The 19,137-nt window shown below is 40.6% G+C and overlaps 1 protein-coding gene across 11 annotated transcripts in view; it reads left to right on the top strand.

The window, feature by feature from the left end:
- The window catches only part of MSRB3 (methionine sulfoxide reductase B3), a 657,280-nt gene that overhangs the window by 364,171 nt on the left and 273,972 nt on the right, over positions 1 to 19,137 (top strand). The gene's annotated exons all lie outside the window — the stretch shown is intronic.

Here is a 19,137-nt window from a genome sequence, read left to right as displayed (position 1 = left end):
TTCTTGGGGCATGCCCCGCAAAGGGCCCTGTTCAGGGCTGGTAAGGTAAAAGAGCTTTTAACTTTAGTAATTTAGAATAGGGTAGGGCATTTTTTATTTTGGGGGGCTTTGTTGTTTTATTAGGGGGCTTAGAGTAGGTGTAATTAGTTTAAAATTGTTGTAATATTTTTCTTATGTTTGTAGATATTTTTTTATTTTTTGTAACTTAGTTCTTTTTTATTTTTTGTACTTTAGTTAGTTTATTTCATTGTAGTTATTTGTAGATATTGTATTTAATTAATGTATTGATAGTGTAGTGTTAGGTTTAATTGTAGGTAATTGTAGGTATTTTATTTAATTAATTTAATGATAGTATAGTTTTAGGTTTAATTGTAACTTAGGTTAGGATTTATTTTACAGGTAATTTTGTAATTATTTTAACTAGGTAACTATTAAATAGTTCTTAACTATTTAATAGCTATTGTACCTGGTTAAAATAAATACAAAGTTGCCTGTAAAATAAATATTAATCCTAAAATAGCTACAATGTAATTATAATTTATATTGTAGCTATATTAGGATTTATTTTACAGGTAAGTATTTAGCTTTAAATAGGAATAATTTATTTAATAAGAAATAATTAATTTCGTTAGATTAAAATTATATTTAACTTAGGGGGGTGTTAGTGTTAGGGTTAGACTTAGCTTTAGAGGTTAATACATTTATTAGAATAGCGGTGAGCTCCGGTCGGCAGATTAGGGGTTAATAATTGAAGTTAGGTGTTGGCGATGTTAGGGAGGGCAGATTAGGGGTTAATACTATTTATTATAGGGTTAGTGAGGCGGATTAGGGGTTAATAACTTTATTATAGTAGCGGTGCGGTCCGCTCGGCAGATTAGGGGTTAATAAGTGTTGGCAGGTGGAGGCGACGTTGAGGGGGGCAGATTAGGGGTTAATAAATATAATATAGGGGTCGGCGGTGTTAGGGGCAGCAGATTAGGGGTACATAAGGATAACGTAGGTGGCGGCGCTTTGCGGGCGGCAGATTAGGGGTTAATAAGTGTAGGTAGCTGGCGGCGACGTTGTGGGGGGCAGATTAGGGGTTAATAAATATAATATAGGGGTCGGCGGTGTTAGGGGCAGCAGATTAGGGGTACATAAGGATAACATAGTTGGCGGTCGGCAGATTAGGGGTTAAAAAAATTTAATCGAGTTGCGGCGATGTGGGGGGACCTCGGTTTAGGGGTACATAGGTAGTTTATGGGTGTTAGTGTACTTTAGAGTACAGTAGTTAAGAGCTTTATAAACCGGCGTTAGCCCAGAAAGCTCTTAACTACTGACTTTTTTCCTGCGGCTGGAGTTTTGTCGTTAGAGTTCTAACGCTCACTTCAGACACGACTCTAAATACCGGAGTTAGAAAGATCCCATTGAAAAGATAGGATACGCAATTGACGTAAGGGGATCTGTGGTATGGAAAAGTCGCGGCTGAAAAGTGAGCGTTAGACCCTTTTTTGAGTGACTCCAAATACCGGAGTTAGCCTAAAACCAGCGTTAGGAGCCTCTAACGCTGGTTTTCACGGCTAACGCCAAACTCCAAATCTAGGCCTTATTTTTTAATCTGTCTTTTCATACCTTGGAGGTTCTGTAATACCGTGAATCAATGATATTTAAAGATGGAATATCATGATACACATGTTAGGTGCACTGTGGTTCCCTCTTTTTTTTATCTAATTTTTTGCATATTATAATAACCATTATGGGAGATACAGGGGTGAAGAATTAATAAGTATTCAGAGAAAATTGGTGAAGTCACTAATAAATATTTAGGAAAAGATGTTGGTGAATAATAAATGAGTGTGAAATATAAATAGGTAGGTTCACTGGTATATGATTTAGACTTATTTGGAGTTGTTTGGGTGTATGAAAAACATTTTAGAGACCATTAATGCAATGGATGATTACAATTTAAATCTCTTTTTTTATTAGTTTATATATATATATATATATATATATATATATATATATATATATATATATATATATATATATATATATATCAGAAATTAATCAAAATCTGCTTTGTTCCTTTCTTGCCAGTTAGGGACCAGTAGAAGTGAGCTTCTGCATATGTCAAGCAATAATTGATTTTACTGTTCCTTCAAAATAAGCTGTAAGCCATTATTTCTGCTTTTCCTAAGGTAGATCTGAAGTATGTATGTGTGTATATTATATCAGTTTTCACCAACTGGTTTCATGCAACTCAAAATATCAATATCTGCAGAGTTTATTTGGGGACAGGATGCATTCTTCTTCTGAGCATATCATCTCACTACCATTCATGTGGACTATGCTGATGTCACGCTTGCCATCAGATTTCTGTGCATGTCTGCTAATGTCACATGCACCTTAACGTAATGATTCACTTTTATTTTCTTTGGTTATGTTTGTCATTGCTGACATATTAGGTACCTAAATGCTAAATAATGCCCCCCTCCCACAAATGTATTTTAGATTTTCATTACAACTTAGTTTTCCTAAAAAATTTAGTATTTTATTCATGCAATTCTAGAAATGTAAAAATGTGTTTTCTTTTGTTTTTGTCTGTGCATTTGCAATATCTCAGGTGGTGAATTCACTAACAGAACATCCGGGTTGCAGGTTCTGTTTTGTAGCTGTTTATTCTTCTGGGATTAGTGAATGAGTGCTATTAAAGAGGCATACAATGACAGAAATATGCTGCAGCTATACACCCCAAGCACACTTTGCAATATAAGTGCAGTTTTCTCCCAAGGACCAATTTAATGGGCATGATTCAGATTTTGCATGTGTTTTTAAATAACTTTCACATATACATCTATTATCTGAATTGCTTTGTTCTTTAGATATCATTTGTTCAGGAGCTGCTGATTGGTGGCTGCATATGTTTGTCTGGTGTTATTGGATCCCCAATGCATTCAGCTAACTTCCAGATGTGCATTGCTGCTTCTTCAACAAAATATACCAAGATAATGATGCAAATTAAATAATATAAGTAAATTGGAAAGTTGTTTAAAACTGTATGCTCTATCTGAATCTAGCACACAACCAGTGTTGCTTTGTGCATTGCAACTGTGCAACTGCTCTACCTTAGTGCCAAGAAAAGTTAGATTATTTTATAGTGTGTTGGGAATTGGGGCATGATGGGGAAACTTTTTTGTACTTGTAGTCAGCCAGTGACTGCTGGAAATGTTTTTGTGTGTGGGTCTGTCTGTGTGGATCTGTGTGTGTGTGGATTGATGTGTGTGCGCGTATGGATCAATGTGTGTGTGTGTGTATGGATCTGTGTCTGTGCGTGTCTGTGTGTGGGGGGATCTATCTGTCTGTGCAGGTTTGTGTGGGTCTTTTTGCCTGAGTGTGTGGGTCTGTCTGTCAGTCTGTCTCTGTCCAGTACTGATGTTATATGCTAGAGGTTGACATAAACTCTTTAAAGGTGCTAAATACTTGTTGGTGACAGTAATTTAGTGAAATATGTATGTATGTATGTCACACTGGTTTAGGAAATCTAAAATAAAGACACAGTATTTTGAACAGGTCAGGTGAATCACAACTGCTGAGATGGAAGGTGGCAACAATAGAGAGTGTATGTAGCAAGAAGATACTAAAAACCACAATAGTCACAGGATGTGTGAAGGCGGCTTTCCTGTATCAACAGGCTGTAATTAATGTAAAGGAGGAGATTCGCTATGTTAACCCTATTGCAGGCTGAAAAGAGTGGCTACACTCTAGTCTGCAGTGAAAACATGAAACACACTTCCTCCGGTAAGATGTTAAATCAGAATACCCAAATTTATAAGACATTAATGGTCAGAATGAACGATGAGTAATGATATGAAGTTTCAGCAGGCTTTTGTAAGTAAAACATGGAGAATAACATATGCATTTTGAGGATATTATAATGGTAAGCGTTATAGTGCTGGCAGATATCAAGGCTGAGAGTCAGAAGTAGTAACACTTACAGCGTAGTCGGAAGAGCAGGCTAGAGCTGAGTAGCGAGAGAGAGAGCAGCTGGCGTGTGACGTCACCGCGGTAGTTGCGGAGCTCCGTGGAAGTGCTGAGACAGGAGACAGGAGCGTCCAAGGTAATTGTAAGAAAACAATTCAAGTGGAGGTTAGTAAATCACAGGAGTTTCAGAGGAAACTGAAGGTTGCAAGTAAAAAGCAACAGCAGCAAAGTTCGTGACAAAACTTGAATCCAAAGAAAGAAGTTGCTGGTAGCAAATTTGAGTGAGCAGAGTTCAGACAAAACTGGCTAGGCAATTGAAGTGTATATCAATACTAAGCAAAGAATGATTGAAACAGGTGTGCCTTAAATAGGGTGGAGACAGGTATGAGAAGCAGTGATCCTTAAAGGAACAGTACAACCAAGGATAGTGTATATGGCAGAGATGTATATCCTGACAGGATCCCCCCTTCTAAGAGCGACTCCGGAGCTCAGGGTCCAGGAGAGTCGGGATGCCGTTGATGAAAACGAGACACCAACCTGGGTGCGGAGATGTTAACAGAGGGTTCCCAGGAATCCTCATCAGGTGGGTAACCCTTCCAGCTTACGAGGTACTGTAAAACCCCATTCATCATGCGGGAATCTTTGATGGATTGAACCTCATATTCGATATCAGGGTCGACAGAAACCAGAGGAAGAGAAGAAGATGAGGCGGAACCCCTCACTGCCCGGTAAGGTTTCAGAAGGGAGACATGAAATGTCGGGTGGATTTTCATAGTAGGAGGTAGGGTGAGACGAACAGCATTGGCATTGACGATATGAGCTATGGGATAAGGACCAACAAAGAGTGGAGATAACTTCCTGCATGGAGTGTTCATACGTAAATGTTTTGTAGAAAGCCATACCAAGTCACCTACTTCATATTTTGGAGGAGCTGTCCTGCGTCTGTCGTAGTACCGTTTATAGAGCCTTTTTGCGTTTTCAATGGAGGATTCAATACGAGTGAAATTCGAGGAAATGCTTTGGGAAAGCTCAGCGATTGAAGGAGAAGAAGAATCTTGAGTAGGATACAATTGGAATGTTGGATGAAATCCGTAATTCGAGTAGAATGGAGTTTGATTAGTGGTGGCATGTAAGGTGTTGTTATAGCAAAATTCAGCGTATGGTAGTAAGCCCGCCCAAAGATGTTGTTCAGAGGAACAAAAAGACCTTAGGAATTGTTCCAGCCATTGGTTACAGCGTTCGGTCTGTCCATTTGACTGAGGATGGTATGCGGTTGTAAGCCGCCTGTCAATATGGAAGAGTTTGCAGAACTCTGACCAGAGTTTACTGGAGAATTGAGTGCCTCTGTCACTTAAAACGGTCTTTGGGAGGCCATGCAGCTTGATGACATTAGAAATAAGAAGCTGAACAGTTTCTATTGAGGTAGGTAGTTTATGGTACGGGATAAAATGACACATTTTTGTGAAAAGATCCACTACAACCATGATGGTGTTGTTCCTTGAGGAAAGAGGTAGGTCGACTATAAAATCGAGAGCAATTTCGGACCACGGTGTCTTAGGAGTAGGTAAAGGCAGTAAAAGTCCATATGGTGGTTGTTTATTCCTTTTTGATATGGTACAAATGCTGCAGGAGTGGACATGTTGGAATACATCGGCAGTCATATTTGGCCACCAATAACTCCTTTTCGCTAATTCCAGGGTCTTTTTTATACCAGGGTGACCAGCGAGTGGAGAGTCATGTAATGATTCCAGCAGAGGTAGACGGAGTATGGGAGGAATGTATAAACGGGAGCCATGATAATAACATCCATCGGACTTCAACTGCAGTTCCTGTAGTGGTTTTAAAGAATCCTTCTGTTGTTCGGTATGAATAATAGGCCTGGTGTCGTATGTGAAACAGAGGAAATTTTCCGAAGGAATTATACTTTGTTGAGATGGTTGTGAGATGGACTCAGGTGGTATGCGAGAAAGTGCATCAGCTTTCTGATTTTTTGTTGAAGGTCGATAGGTAATAAGGAAATTAAAACGTGAGAAAAACAAATTCCATCTAACTTGACGGGAGGTGAGTGTTCGGGAGGTTTTTAAATATTGAAGGTTACGGTGATCAGTATAGATGAGAGTAGGGTAGGTAGTACCCTCTAAAAGATGTCGCCAATGTTCCAGGGATAGTTTAATTGCAAGTAGTTCTTTATCCCCGATAGGATAGTTTTGTTCAGAGATGTTTAAGGTCCTGGAATAAAAACCGACAGGATGGAGAGGTTTATCTAGATTCTCCCGTTGTGATAGTACTGCTCCAATTGCGAAGTTGGATGCATCAACCTCTAAAATGAACTGAAGTTTTGGGTCAGGAAAACGTAGAATGGGTGCACTGGTGAATTTCTGTTTGAGTGTATCAAAAGCTGATTGACAGTCTTGAGTCCACTTGAATGGAATCTTGACTTTTGTGAGTGTGGTTAGAGGAGTTGCCAGTTTAGAAAAATCTTTGATAAACTTACGGTAGAAGTTTGCGAATCCCATAAAGGATTGAACCTGGCGTCTGGTCTTTGGGGTAGGCCAGTTCAGTACTGCTTCAATTTTTTTATTCTCCATAAAAATTCCTGAAGGGGATATTTCATATCCAAGGAAAGATATGGTCTGGGAATTGAAAACACATTTTTCAGCTTTTGCATAGAGGAAATTGCTTCTAAGCCGGGAAAGAACTTGCCTCACATGTAGAATGTGCTGTTCTAAAGTTTTTGAGTAGATGAGAATATCATCTAGGTATATGACTATGTTGACATCAAGGAGGTCTCTAAAAAGATCATTTATTAAGTGCTGAAAAGCAGCAGGCGCATTACACAACCCGAATGGCATGACTACGTACTCGAATAAACCATAACGGGTTCGGAACGCAGTCAGCCATTCGTCTCCTGATCTTATTCGGAGAAGGTTGTATGCACCCCTTAAATCCAATTTTGTAAAAAACTTAGCTCCCTCTAGTCTCTCAATAAGCTCTGGTATGAGGGGTAAAGGGTAGCGGTTTTTTACCGTAATTTTATTTAGCTGACGGTAATCGACTATAGGTCTAAGAGTGCCGTCTTTGTTTTTAACAAAAAATATTCCGGCCCCAGCCGGCGAGGTCGAGGGTCTGATGAACCCTTTTCTAAGGTTCTCTTCTAAATATGTCTTTAGGTGTTTTAGCTCAGTATGAGATAAGGGAAATATGTGCCCAATAGGGATCTCTGACCCAGGGAGTATGTCTATGGGGCAGTCGTATTTTCTATGCGGAGGCAGACTCTCTGCCTCCTTTTTGCTAAAAACATCAGAAAAATCGCTATAAACCTCTGGTATGGGTGGTATGTCCTGAGTGTCAGAAATTTGTAATACTGTACTGGGGAGACAAGTACTTTGGCAGTATGATGAATTGTAATTAAGTGTGGAATTGGACCAGTCTATCTGTGGGTTGTGTGTATGCAACCATTGCATCCCCAAAACCACCTGAGAGACCGGGCAATTTATTACATCGAAAGAGACATATTCTCTATGCTGATCATGAGAGACCACAAGTAGGGGTATGGTATGAAATTCAACAGGCCCAGAAGAAATATTTTTTCCATCTATCCCTCTCAAATAAACAGGAGACTGTTTCTGCATCAGTGGTATTTTATTTACAGTGCAAAATTCCTTATCTATATAGGAAGCCGTGGCACCAGAATCAATTATCGCTGTGGCGTGAAGTCGAAGTTGTTCCCACTGTAACAGAAGAGGGATTTTTATGTAAGTAACTGAACTCTGTTGAGTAGTACAACAATAAAAGTCTGTTAAGGTCTTACCCTTGTTTTGTTTTAGGAGGGAAGGGCAGTCTTTCACAGTGTGTTCGTCAGAGGCACAGTACAGGCATAGATTATTGGAACAACGTCTGAGCTTCTCTTGAGGAGATAAAGGTCCTTTGATGAAGGCAATGTCCATGGGTTCAGGAGTGTTTTTGTGTAGGGAAGAGGCATGTGTGGGGTAGGAAGTTTTCCTAGGGTTAGAGTCATGCCCAGTCTTTTCTTGGTACCTTTCCCTGAGGCGCCTATCTATCGTAATACTAAGTGACATGAGCTCTTCTAAGGTATCTGGGATATCTGTGCGAGACAACTCGTCTTTTATTCCCTCAGAGAGGCCGAGTCTGAACTGGTTCCTAAGGGACAGATTGTTCCATTGAGAGTCCTTTGCCCATTTTTTAAATTCTGTGATGTAGTCTTCGACTACCCTCTTCTTTTGTTTAAGGCCACGCATGGCGTTTTCAGCTGTAAGCTGTTTGTATGGATCCTCATACAATTGATCCATTGAGACAAAAAAATTATCCAAAGAATTCAATATCTCTTCATTATTCTCAAAGTAAGTGTTTGCCCATGTACGGGGTTCACCTCTAAGGTAAGATATGGTCGTGAGTACTCTAATCCTATCATTTGGGTAGGTATGAGGTCTTAAAGCAAACAATAACAGGCATGCATTTTTAAACTCTCTGTAGAGAGTCCTGTCTCCATGGAAACAATCTGGAGGACTAACCTGGGGTTCATATATATGTGTTCTTTTGTCTACTACATCCCTAATGTATGCTTTAAGGTTATCATTCTCCACTTTTAATGCGTTTAAACCATTTGTTAACAAATCTACTCTTTGTGTTAATGCCTGCATGTGAGTGTTAATCTCAGCTGGATCCATAGGTTTTAAAAGGCTTAGTATTCTGTCACACTGGTTTAGGAAATCTAAAATAAAGACACAGTATTTTGAACAGGTCAGGTGAATCACAACTGCTGAGATGGAAGGTGGCAACAATAGAGAGTGTATGTAGCAAGAAGATACTAAAAACCACAATAGTCACAGGATGTGTGAAGGCGGCTTTCCTGTATCAACAGGCTGTAATTAATGTAAAGGAGGAGATTCGCTATGTTAACCCTATTGCAGGCTGAAAAGAGTGGCTACACTCTAGTCTGCAGTGAAAACATGAAACACACTTCCTCCGGTAAGATGTTAAATCAGAATACCCAAATTTATAAGACATTAATGGTCAGAATGAACGATGAGTAATGATATGAAGTTTCAGCAGGCTTTTGTAAGTAAAACATGGAGAATAACATATGCATTTTGAGGATATTATAATGGTAAGCGTTATAGTGCTGGCAGATATCAAGGCTGAGAGTCAGAAGTAGTAACACTTACAGCGTAGTCGGAAGAGCAGGCTAGAGCTGAGTAGCGAGAGAGAGAGCAGCTGGCGTGTGACGTCACCGCGGTAGTTGCGGAGCTCCGTGGAAGTGCTGAGACAGGAGACAGGAGCGTCCAAGGTAATTGTAAGAAAACAATTCAAGTGGAGGTTAGTAAATCACAGGAGTTTCAGAGGAAACTGAAGGTTGCAAGTAAAAAGCAACAGCAGCAAAGTTCGTGACAAAACTTGAATCCAAAGAAAGAAGTTGCTGGTAGCAAATTTGAGTGAGCAGAGTTCAGACAAAACTGGCTAGGCAATTGAAGTGTATATCAATACTAAGCAAAGAATGATTGAAACAGGTGTGCCTTAAATAGGGTGGAGACAGGTATGAGAAGCAGTGATCCTTAAAGGAACAGTACAACCAAGGATAGTGTATATGGCAGAGATGTATATCCTGACAATGTATGATATATATATATATATATATATATATATATATATATATATATATATATATATATATATATATATATATATATATATATATATACACACACATACACACACACGTTTGATTCTTGGACGTATCATAGCCTCACCAGCCTCTGACATCACTGCACGTCACTGGGTGAGGGTTATCTGCTTGTTAGCTCCGCACCCCTGTTAACGCAAAACTCATAATCTCAGTGTTTATGAGGTAACATGGAACTTATACAGACAAATATATACCTTTGAAATTCAGATTGAGAACTGACACCAGATAATAATATACAAAGTACATAATCGCTTGTTTAATCAGAAAAACATACTATTGTAAGTATGGATATTAATACCATTAACATATGAAGGATATATTACAGTATGCGCATATAAGCAAATCCATTAAACAGTGATGCACTATTACTTTGACATGATTTCATAAGAAGCGTTGCGAAAACACTCATTGGCTATGCATACTCTTTGAAATGTTTACTGACGAATCATACAGATTACAACACACCAGTATACTTGATAATCGATCAATATATTTGAAAGTTGTTGCATGAGATGGACTGTCAAACTCAGCACTATCCTGTTTACATATGTGACGCAATTTAGGTCACATGATTCATGACTGTCCAATCGATACTTGTCTGCTTCGTGATAGGCTGCTTGGGGGGGGGGGTTTGTTACGGAACATCCCATCTGATTGGTCACAATAGGATATTTAACATGGGAAGTCAGTGAAAATCAGGTTAGCCTTTGAAAAAGTCTTTTGGCAAAATGCGCATCAGGCGTATGCTCTGAATCCCTCTGCCTTGTATATTTAGGACATCCTTAATTGTTGTTGAGCATTTACTTGCTCTGTGATCACACAGATTACCACCTTTGTTTCAGCGTTACCAGATTTGTAGATTAATTGTGGTGAGGACTTTGTTCTCTTTTTCTAGCTGTATTCATTTGTAGTGCTTTTACTAGGGATACTCTGTAGATTATTGTTTGATCACTCATACTCAGTGTTCTTTTATAATACTTCAGGTCTAAGACTGCTGGAATTCTTTATCTTTCTGATAAATTTTAATTCAAGTTTTATTGCACATTCACTTACACACATTTTTTTATTTTTGATATTATTAAAAGTTATGTTTTAACGTTTCCTGAGAGACTAATTCCCTGTCATATTTATTTACAAGAGTGCTCTTTTCTTAAAATTCTTTATTTTTCTGATTTCTATCCATTAGAAGTTTATGCCTCACTTAAACAATAATGCACAAGCTAACAGGTCCTCAAGACCAGTGTTTCTCAACCACGGTCCTCAAGTACCCCCAACAAGCCAGGTTTTCATTATAGCTGAACTAGAGCACAGGTGAAATAAACAGCTGTTCAGAAACCATGTTTACTAACCTACTCTGACCCATCAGCTGATTATTTCACCTGTGCTCTAGTTCACTTATAATAAAATTCTGGTCTGTTAGGGGTACTTGAGGACTGCGGCTGAGAAACTCTGCTCAAGACTATAGATATAATTGCTGCATGGTAGTGTAACCAAAGTTTAGTTTAAGACAATTACTCCTTTATATGGTTAGACAAGGCTGATGCATTTCAATTTGGTATATTTATTCAATTTGGCAATGTTAGATAGGGCCTAAAAATGTGCCTGCAATGTGATATTCTTATTCTATTTGGCAATTGCTACAAAAACGACATCAACCCTCTCCCTGTTTACTCAGTTTTGTCTTATGAGGAAACAGGAAGTATAAGGCAATGCAATATTACACAATATTTGCATAACTGCTCCATAACATCTCCCCTTTTTACATTTAATCCAAAATTTGCAAACCATTAACCTAAAACAGATCCTGAGCAGTCTTAAACATAACATACTGTGTTACTGATAGATACACTACAGATTGAGTCTATCTGGGGGTCTTGAAACTTGACCGCTACGCAAGGCCACAGGGATTTTGCCTGGGTGAAGCTGTTCAGCTCCAGAAGGTATTGATAGGAAGCTGCCCTCTTTCCTGGTTGGTGTGTTTGGCACAGAAGAACTTGCTGGTATATGCGGCTGCATTATGTCATCCTCATTGTATCCTTCTGATATGACAGCATTATTGTCTCTGCCTTGCTTATGTGGTTCAGTAGGACTAGGTGCATTGAGTGCCTCAGGAGGGTCAAGTGGAAGATGCTTATAGGCTGGTGTGGTGCGATGTTCTGCCACTTGCAGGTCCACTCGATTGCATTGGTAGAGACTGCCTTCCACATCCACAAGATATGAGTGAGGAGCAACTCTCTGAACACAGAAACCCAGTCTCCAGTGACCAGTCCTGTCACCAGGGAGCGGCTACATATAGATTGACTCTCCAATGCTTAGTTCAGGTAAGTCTTTGGCAGAAACATTGTATGTCACTTTGGAGATCTGTTTCCTCCGCAGTTTCTCCAGTACACCTGTTACCACACAAGGTTCAAGTAATTTATTTGTCACTGGCAATGCAGTGTTCAGTCTCCTTGAAATCAAGCGCTGTGCAGGACTACTGTCCATGCCTTACTTTGGGGTTTTCCGACAATGTAGAATAGCTTTCCATGGGTCATTACCTTTATACTTGGTCTTCTTGCAAAGATTCTTCACTATCTTTACAGCTTATTCTGCTTTGCCATTAGCTTGAGGGTGTCACGGGGAAGAGGTAGGATGCTCAAACCCCCAATCTGTAGAGAACCATCTGAATTGCTCGCATGCAAATTGAGGTCCATTATCTGAGATTAAACTGTCCGGCTGTCCATGACGTGCAAACTGTGCTTTACAACGCTTGATTGTAGTTTCAGCAGACAGGTCGGGAAGGAGCTATATCTCCCAAAAGTCAGAACAGTAATCAACGATTAGTAGAAAATCTTGCCCAGCATAATTAATTAAATCCATGCTTACAATTTGCCAAGGCCAGGTGGGCAGCACATGCGACATCATAGGTTATTTCTGTTGTGCCTGTGTATACTCATTACATGCTAAACAATGGCTAACAAACAGCTAGATTACAAGTATGTGCATTGGTCTTTTAGTGCTGAAAATTATATTTTCATTGTTAAAACGGCACCGCAGCCATTATGAGTCTTGTCGGTATAGGTGTTCTGCAAGCCGTTTAGCCTGTAACGTAACGTCAGTACCGCACTCGTAAAAATTACGTTTTTTAATGGGATTCCCATAGTGCTGGTATTACGAGTTTTGCGGTGAGGCTAAAAAGTGAGCGTTACACTCTAAAACAACATGATTCATAACGCCCTCTAAAGTCAGTAGTTATGAATTTTACGCTCCAAAGCAGTAACAAACTCATAACTAATGTGTTAAAAAGTACACTAACACCCATAAACTACCTATTAACCCCTAAACCGAGACCCTCCCGCATCGCAAATACTATAATAAATGTATTAACCCCTAATCTGCTGCTCCCAACTTCGCTGCCACTAATACAATTTATTAACCCCTATTCCGCCTCTCCCTGCCACACAAGTTCTCCTCATGGATAAACGTTGAATTACGAAAAGGTTAAAGTATTCTGTGTCTTAAGTGTGGGGAGATATGCAATAGACAGGGCTCCCATTTATGAACAAAGGATTTGATTCTTCTATCAAGGTCCCCCTGTACATCCGCCTGCTCTAAAAGAACCTGAGTATGCACTGTGTGTGTCAATCTCTTAAAGGGAGGGGCTTTGTTAGACACCCAGTATTGTAAGATTAATCTCCTGGTGAGCTGAATCACAGAGTGTAAAAATTTCTGGCGCTGCGGTGCAACATCCATATCATGCAAGAAGATAATTTTGGAGGCCATTAAAACAACGTTTTCCTGTAGAACTTTCTGGAGCCAATATCGTACTTTGCCCCATAATCTCTTCAGTTTGGGGCAATTCCATATTAGGTGTGTAAGGTCGGGTATATAAAAGAGCACTTATTACATATGTCCACTGCCTGTGGGACCCACCTGTCTCTTAATTTCGGGAAGATATATGCTTGGTGAATTAGTTTAGTATGCGCCTCTCTTGAGTAGGCAGAGAGAGTGGCTTTGTGGACCTTTTAAAAGCTGGCTGTGATCTCCTGTAGGGTGAGTGAGATATCTCTCATCCCATGCCACTTGGCGTGTATTGTTTGCAGAACAGATTGCTCTAAGTGAGCTGTAATCCCATTGTAAATGTAAGTAATGGAGTGTGACCCTTGTTTTGTAGTGCGGAACAATCTGTCCGTGTTAGTGGTTGTGAGCAGGTTAGCTGAGAGAAGAGCCCGGACATAGGGCTAGATTTATCATAGCTGAGGCGTACAGGGGCACGTATACGCGCCCCTGTATGCCTCAGCTCACCTGTGGCTGGGCGAAATTACCCGTAGGTAATTAACATTGCACACGAGCGCAATTTTGCGCTCGCGTGCAATCCCGCCCCCTGCCCGCGCACAACCAATCACGCGCGGGCAGGAGCTGTCAATCTCCTCGGTCGGACTCGACTGAGGACATTGAATTTCGCCAGTTTAGAGGTGGCGAAGAGTTTAGGGAAGCAGCGCTCTGGAGACCACTGCTTGTTAAATCGCGGCTAAATCTAGCCCATAATGTCTGCATTGAAAATATGCGAACATAGTGTCGGAAGGGATGCCATAAGTTTCCCGCAGGCTATGAAAGGGAAGAATTTGAAGCATGGTAGGGTTAATTATTTGCGCAATAGACGTCAGACCGTGGGTCTTCCAGTTTTGAAAGGCTCGTGTGGTATAGCCAGAGATGAACTTTGGGTTTCCCTGTATTGGTAGGTATCTGGTCACTTTACGGTCCACTCCCCAGAATCTACACAGCTTATGCCATGCTCGTAAAGGGTCTCGAAACAGTATGTTTCTTTTACAAAGATATGACGAGTCCATGGATTTCCTGCTAACAGGAAGTGGCAAAGAGCACCACAGCAGAGCTGTATATATAGCCCCTCCACCCCCAGTCATTCTATTTGCCTGTGTTATACTAGGAAGACATGGTAAAGTGAGGTGTTAGTTTTAGTTTCTTCAATCAAGAAGTTTTTTTATTTTAAATGGTACCGGTGTGTACTATTTTCCTCAGGGGGATATGGAAGAAGATTTCTGCCCTGAGGTTTGATGATCTTAGCATTTGTAACTAAGATCTGCGCTGGTTCCCACAAGACTTCTAAAGGTAACCATGAGACATCTTCAGTGTGGAGACTGGTTTCATGCTACAAGCAGCATTAAGGTATGTGCAGCCTTGTTTTCTGAGGAGACTTGGTGTATCAGAACTGGCTGGCATTATTTCCCTGTATAGGAATGAGGTAAGCAGTAAAACCTATTTTAATAAGAAGGGTGTTACTGGAGTCCCTATATTATATTTATCATTAGTTGATATTTGGGCATTATGTGACATGGGAGACAATATAAAAAACGATATTTTATGTTTTTTATTTTTGGCACTTAAAACTTATTGGTTTTATGAATTAGGGTTGTAATTGTGTGTGTATTTTTACTTTAGTGCAAAACTGCCTTTCCATGCGGTGTTCTTTGGGCCTACTCCGACTTTTGACCTTAAGGGGCGGAGCCTATTTTGGCGCATTTCCTTCAGGCTTAGCAGCAGCAAACAGTAACTTGGTGGCTCCTGGACTGTGTAGCTGGTCTGAAGGGTTGGAAACTTGATTCGAAGTACCCTGGGGGCAGGTAGGCACAGTACACGTTTTTTTCTAATGTTTATTTTATGCTATAAATAAATGTTTAAACGACTTTTGTGGTATTACTAGTCTGTTCAACATGTCTGACATTGAGGTTTCTCATTGTTCTATGTGTTTAGAAGCTATTGTGCAACCCCCTCTAACATTGTGTAACTTTTGTACTGAAAGAGCTTTACAATGTAAAAAGCATATTTTAAATAAAGTAAGTGTGCCTAAGGATGATTCTCAGTCTGAAGAGAATCAGGATATGCCATCCAATTCTCTACAAGTGTCACAACCTTTACTGCCCACACAAGCGATGCCTAGTACTTCTAGTGCGCCTTATTCCTTTACTCTGCAGGAGATGGCTGCAGTTATGTCAACTACCCTTACAGAGGTATTGTCTAAATTACCAGTGTTCCAGGGTAAACGCAGTAGGTCAAGTATTAATGTAAATACTGAATCCTCTGATGCTTTATTAGCTATTCCCGATGTTCCCTCACAGTACTCTGAGTTGGGGATCAGGGAAATACTGTCCGAGGGTGAAATTTCTGATTCAGGGAATGTTTTGCCTCAGACAGATTCAGATGCTATGTCATTTAAATTTAAGCTTGAACACCTCCGCCTGTTGCTTAGGGAGGTTTTAGCGACTCTGGATTATTGTGATTCCTCCAGAGAAATTGTGTAAAATGGATAAATATTTGGAAGTTCCTACTTACACTGATGTTTTTCCGGTTCCTAAAAGAATTTTGGAAATTACTAGTAAGGAATGGGATAGACCAGGTATACCGTTTTCTCCCTCTCCTAATTTTAAGAAAATGTTTCCTATATCAGATACCATTCGGGACTCATGGCAAATGGTCCCTAAGGTAGAGGGATCTATATCTTCCCTAGCTAAGCGTACTACTATACCCATTGAGGATAGTTGTGCTTTCAAGGACCCTATGGATAAGAAATTAGAGGGTCTACTAAAGAAATTATTTGTTAATCAGGGATTTCTTTTAAAACCTATGGCTTGCATTGTTCCAGTAACTTTTTGTTTTGAGGCTCTAGAAGAGTCTCTTAAGGTTGAGACTCCATTAGATGACATTCTAGATAGAATTAAGGCTCTTAAGCTAGCTAATTCTTTTATTACTGATGCCGCTTTTCAAATTGCTAAATTAGCGGCAAAAAATGCAGGATTTGCTATTTTAGCACGTTGAGCATTGTGGCTCAAATCTTGGTCTGTTGATGTGTTATCAAAACATAAGCTTTTAGCTATTCCCTTTAAAGGTAAGACCCTTTTTGGGCCAGAATTGAAGGAGATCATTTCTGATATTACAGGAGGTAAGGGCCATGCCCTACCTCAGGATAGGTCGGTTAAAATGAGGGGTAAACAGAATAATTTTCGTTCCTTTCGGAACTTTAAAGGTGGACCCCTCGCTTCTTCTTCCACAAAGCAGGAAGGGAATTTTTCCTAATGTAAGTCAGTCTGGAGACCCAATTCGAACTGGAATAAGGGTAAACAAGCCAAAAAACCCACTGCTGGTCCTAAGACAGCATGAAGGGGTGGCCCCCGATCCAGGACCAGATCTAGTAGGGGGCAGAATTTCTTTCTTTGCTCAGGCTTGGGCAAGAGATGTTCAGGATTCCTGGGCACTAGAAATAGTGACCCACGGTTATCAATTGGAATTCAAGGATTTTCTCCCAAGAGGGAGATTTCATCTTTCAAAGTTATCTGCAAACAAGATAAAGAGAGAGGCGTTCTTACGCTGTATAAAAGACCTTTTTACTATGGGAGTAATCTGTCCTGTTCCAAAATTGGAACAGGGACAGGGGTTTTACTCAAACCTATTTGTGGTCCCCAAAAAAGAGGGAACATTCAGACCCATTTTGGACCTCAAGTGTCTAAACAAATTTTTAAGGTTTGCCTTCTTGGACAAACATTATCAGTTCGTGGCTCTTCCTTTCAGGTTGGCCACAGCACCCAGAATCTTCACAAAGGTTCTAGGGTCTCTTTTGGTGGTTCTCAGACCACAAGGGATATCGCTGGTGCCTTATCTGGACGATATTCTGATTCAGGCGTCAACATATCATCTGACAAAATCTCACACGGACACAGTGTTGTCTTTTCTGAGAACTCACGGCTAGAAGGTAAACATAGAGAAGAGTTCACTTGTTCCACAGACAAGGGTTCCTTTCTTGGGAACTCTGATAGACTCGGTAGCCATGAAAGTATTTCTGACGGAGGTCAGAAAATCAAAGATTTTGAATACTTGCAGAGCACTTCTGTCCATTCCTCGGCCATCAGTGGCTCAGTGTATGGAGGTAATCGGATTAATGGTAGCGGCAATGGACATCGTTCCGTTTGCTCGCTTTCATCTCAGACCACTGCAACTGTGCATGCTTGGTCAGTGGAATGGGGATTATGCGGATTTATCTCCAAAGATAATTCTGGATCACGAGACCAGAAACTCTCTTCTTTGGTGGTTGTCGCCGGATCATATGTCCCAGGGGACTTGTTTCCTCAGACCCTCATGGGTGATAGTGACAACAGATGCCAGCCTTCTGGGCTGGGGTGCAGTTTGGAATTCCCTGAAGGCTCAGGGTGTTTGGGCTCAAGTGGAGTCTCTACTTCCAATCAATATTTTGGAACTGAGGGCAATATTCAATGCGCATCAGGCGTGGCCTCAGTTGGCTTCGGTCAAATTCATCAGATTCCAGTCGGACAACATAACGACTGTGGCATATGTCAATCATCAGGGGGGAACAAGGAGCTCCTTAGCGATGATAGAAGTATCCAAGATAATCAGTTGGGCAGAGGCCCACTCTTGTCATCTGTCAGCGATCTACATCCCAGGGGTAGAGAACTGGGAAGCAGATTTTCGACAGACTTTTCATCCACGGGAGTGGGAACTTCACCCGTAGGTATTTGCCTCATTGATTCTCAGATGGGGCAGACCGAAATTGAATTTGATGGCATCTCGTCAGAATGCCAAGCTTCCAAGATACGGATCCTGGTCAAGGGATCCTCAGGCCGAACTGATAGATGCCTTGGCAGTACCTTGGTTGTTCAGCCTAGCTGTGTTTCCGCCGTTTCCTCTCCTCCCTCGTGTGATTGCTTGAATCAAACAGGAGAGAGCTTCAGTGATCCTGATAGCACCTGCGTGGCCACGCAGTACTTGGTATGCGGATCTAGTGGACATGTCCTCTCTGCCACCGTGGAAACTTCAGTTGAGACAGGAGCTTCTCATTCAAGGTCCTTTCCAACATCCAAATCTAATTTCTCTGCAACTGACTCCGTGGAGATTGAACGCTTAATTTTATCAAAGGGAGGATTCTCTGATTCAGTTATCAATACTTTGATACAGGCTAGAAAGTCTGTCACTAGAAAAATCTATCATAAGATATGGCGTAAATATCTTTATTGGTGTGAATCCAAGGGTTACTCATGGAGTAAAGTTAGGATTCCTAGGATTTTGTATTTTCTCCAAGAAGGATTGGAGAAAGGATTATCAGGAAGTTCCTTAAAAGGACAAATTTCAGCTTTGTCAATTCTGTTTCAATTCTGTTTGCTGTCTGGACAGCAGCCTCCTGAAAGAATTACGGCTCATTCTACTAGGGCTGTGGCTTCCACATGGGCATCTGTTGAACAGATTTGTAAGGCTGCGACTTGGTCGTCCCTTCACACTTTTTCCAAATTTTCCAAATTTGATACTTTTGCTTCTTCTGAGGCTATCTTTGGGAGAAAGGTTCTTCAAGCAGTGGTGCCTTACGTTTAGGTTCCTGTCTTGTCCCTCCCTTTCATCCGTGTGCTATTGCTTTGGTATTGATTTCCCACAAGTAAGGATGAAATCCATGGACTCGTCATATCTTTGTAGAA

The sequence above is a fragment of the Bombina bombina genome, chromosome 6 (genome assembly GCF_027579735.1).
Source record: "Bombina bombina isolate aBomBom1 chromosome 6, aBomBom1.pri, whole genome shotgun sequence".
In the NCBI taxonomy this organism is placed as follows: domain Eukaryota; kingdom Metazoa; phylum Chordata; class Amphibia; order Anura; family Bombinatoridae; genus Bombina; species Bombina bombina.
The sequence above is the reverse complement of the archived record's forward strand: the minus strand, read 5'-3'. Positions and strand labels throughout refer to the sequence as shown.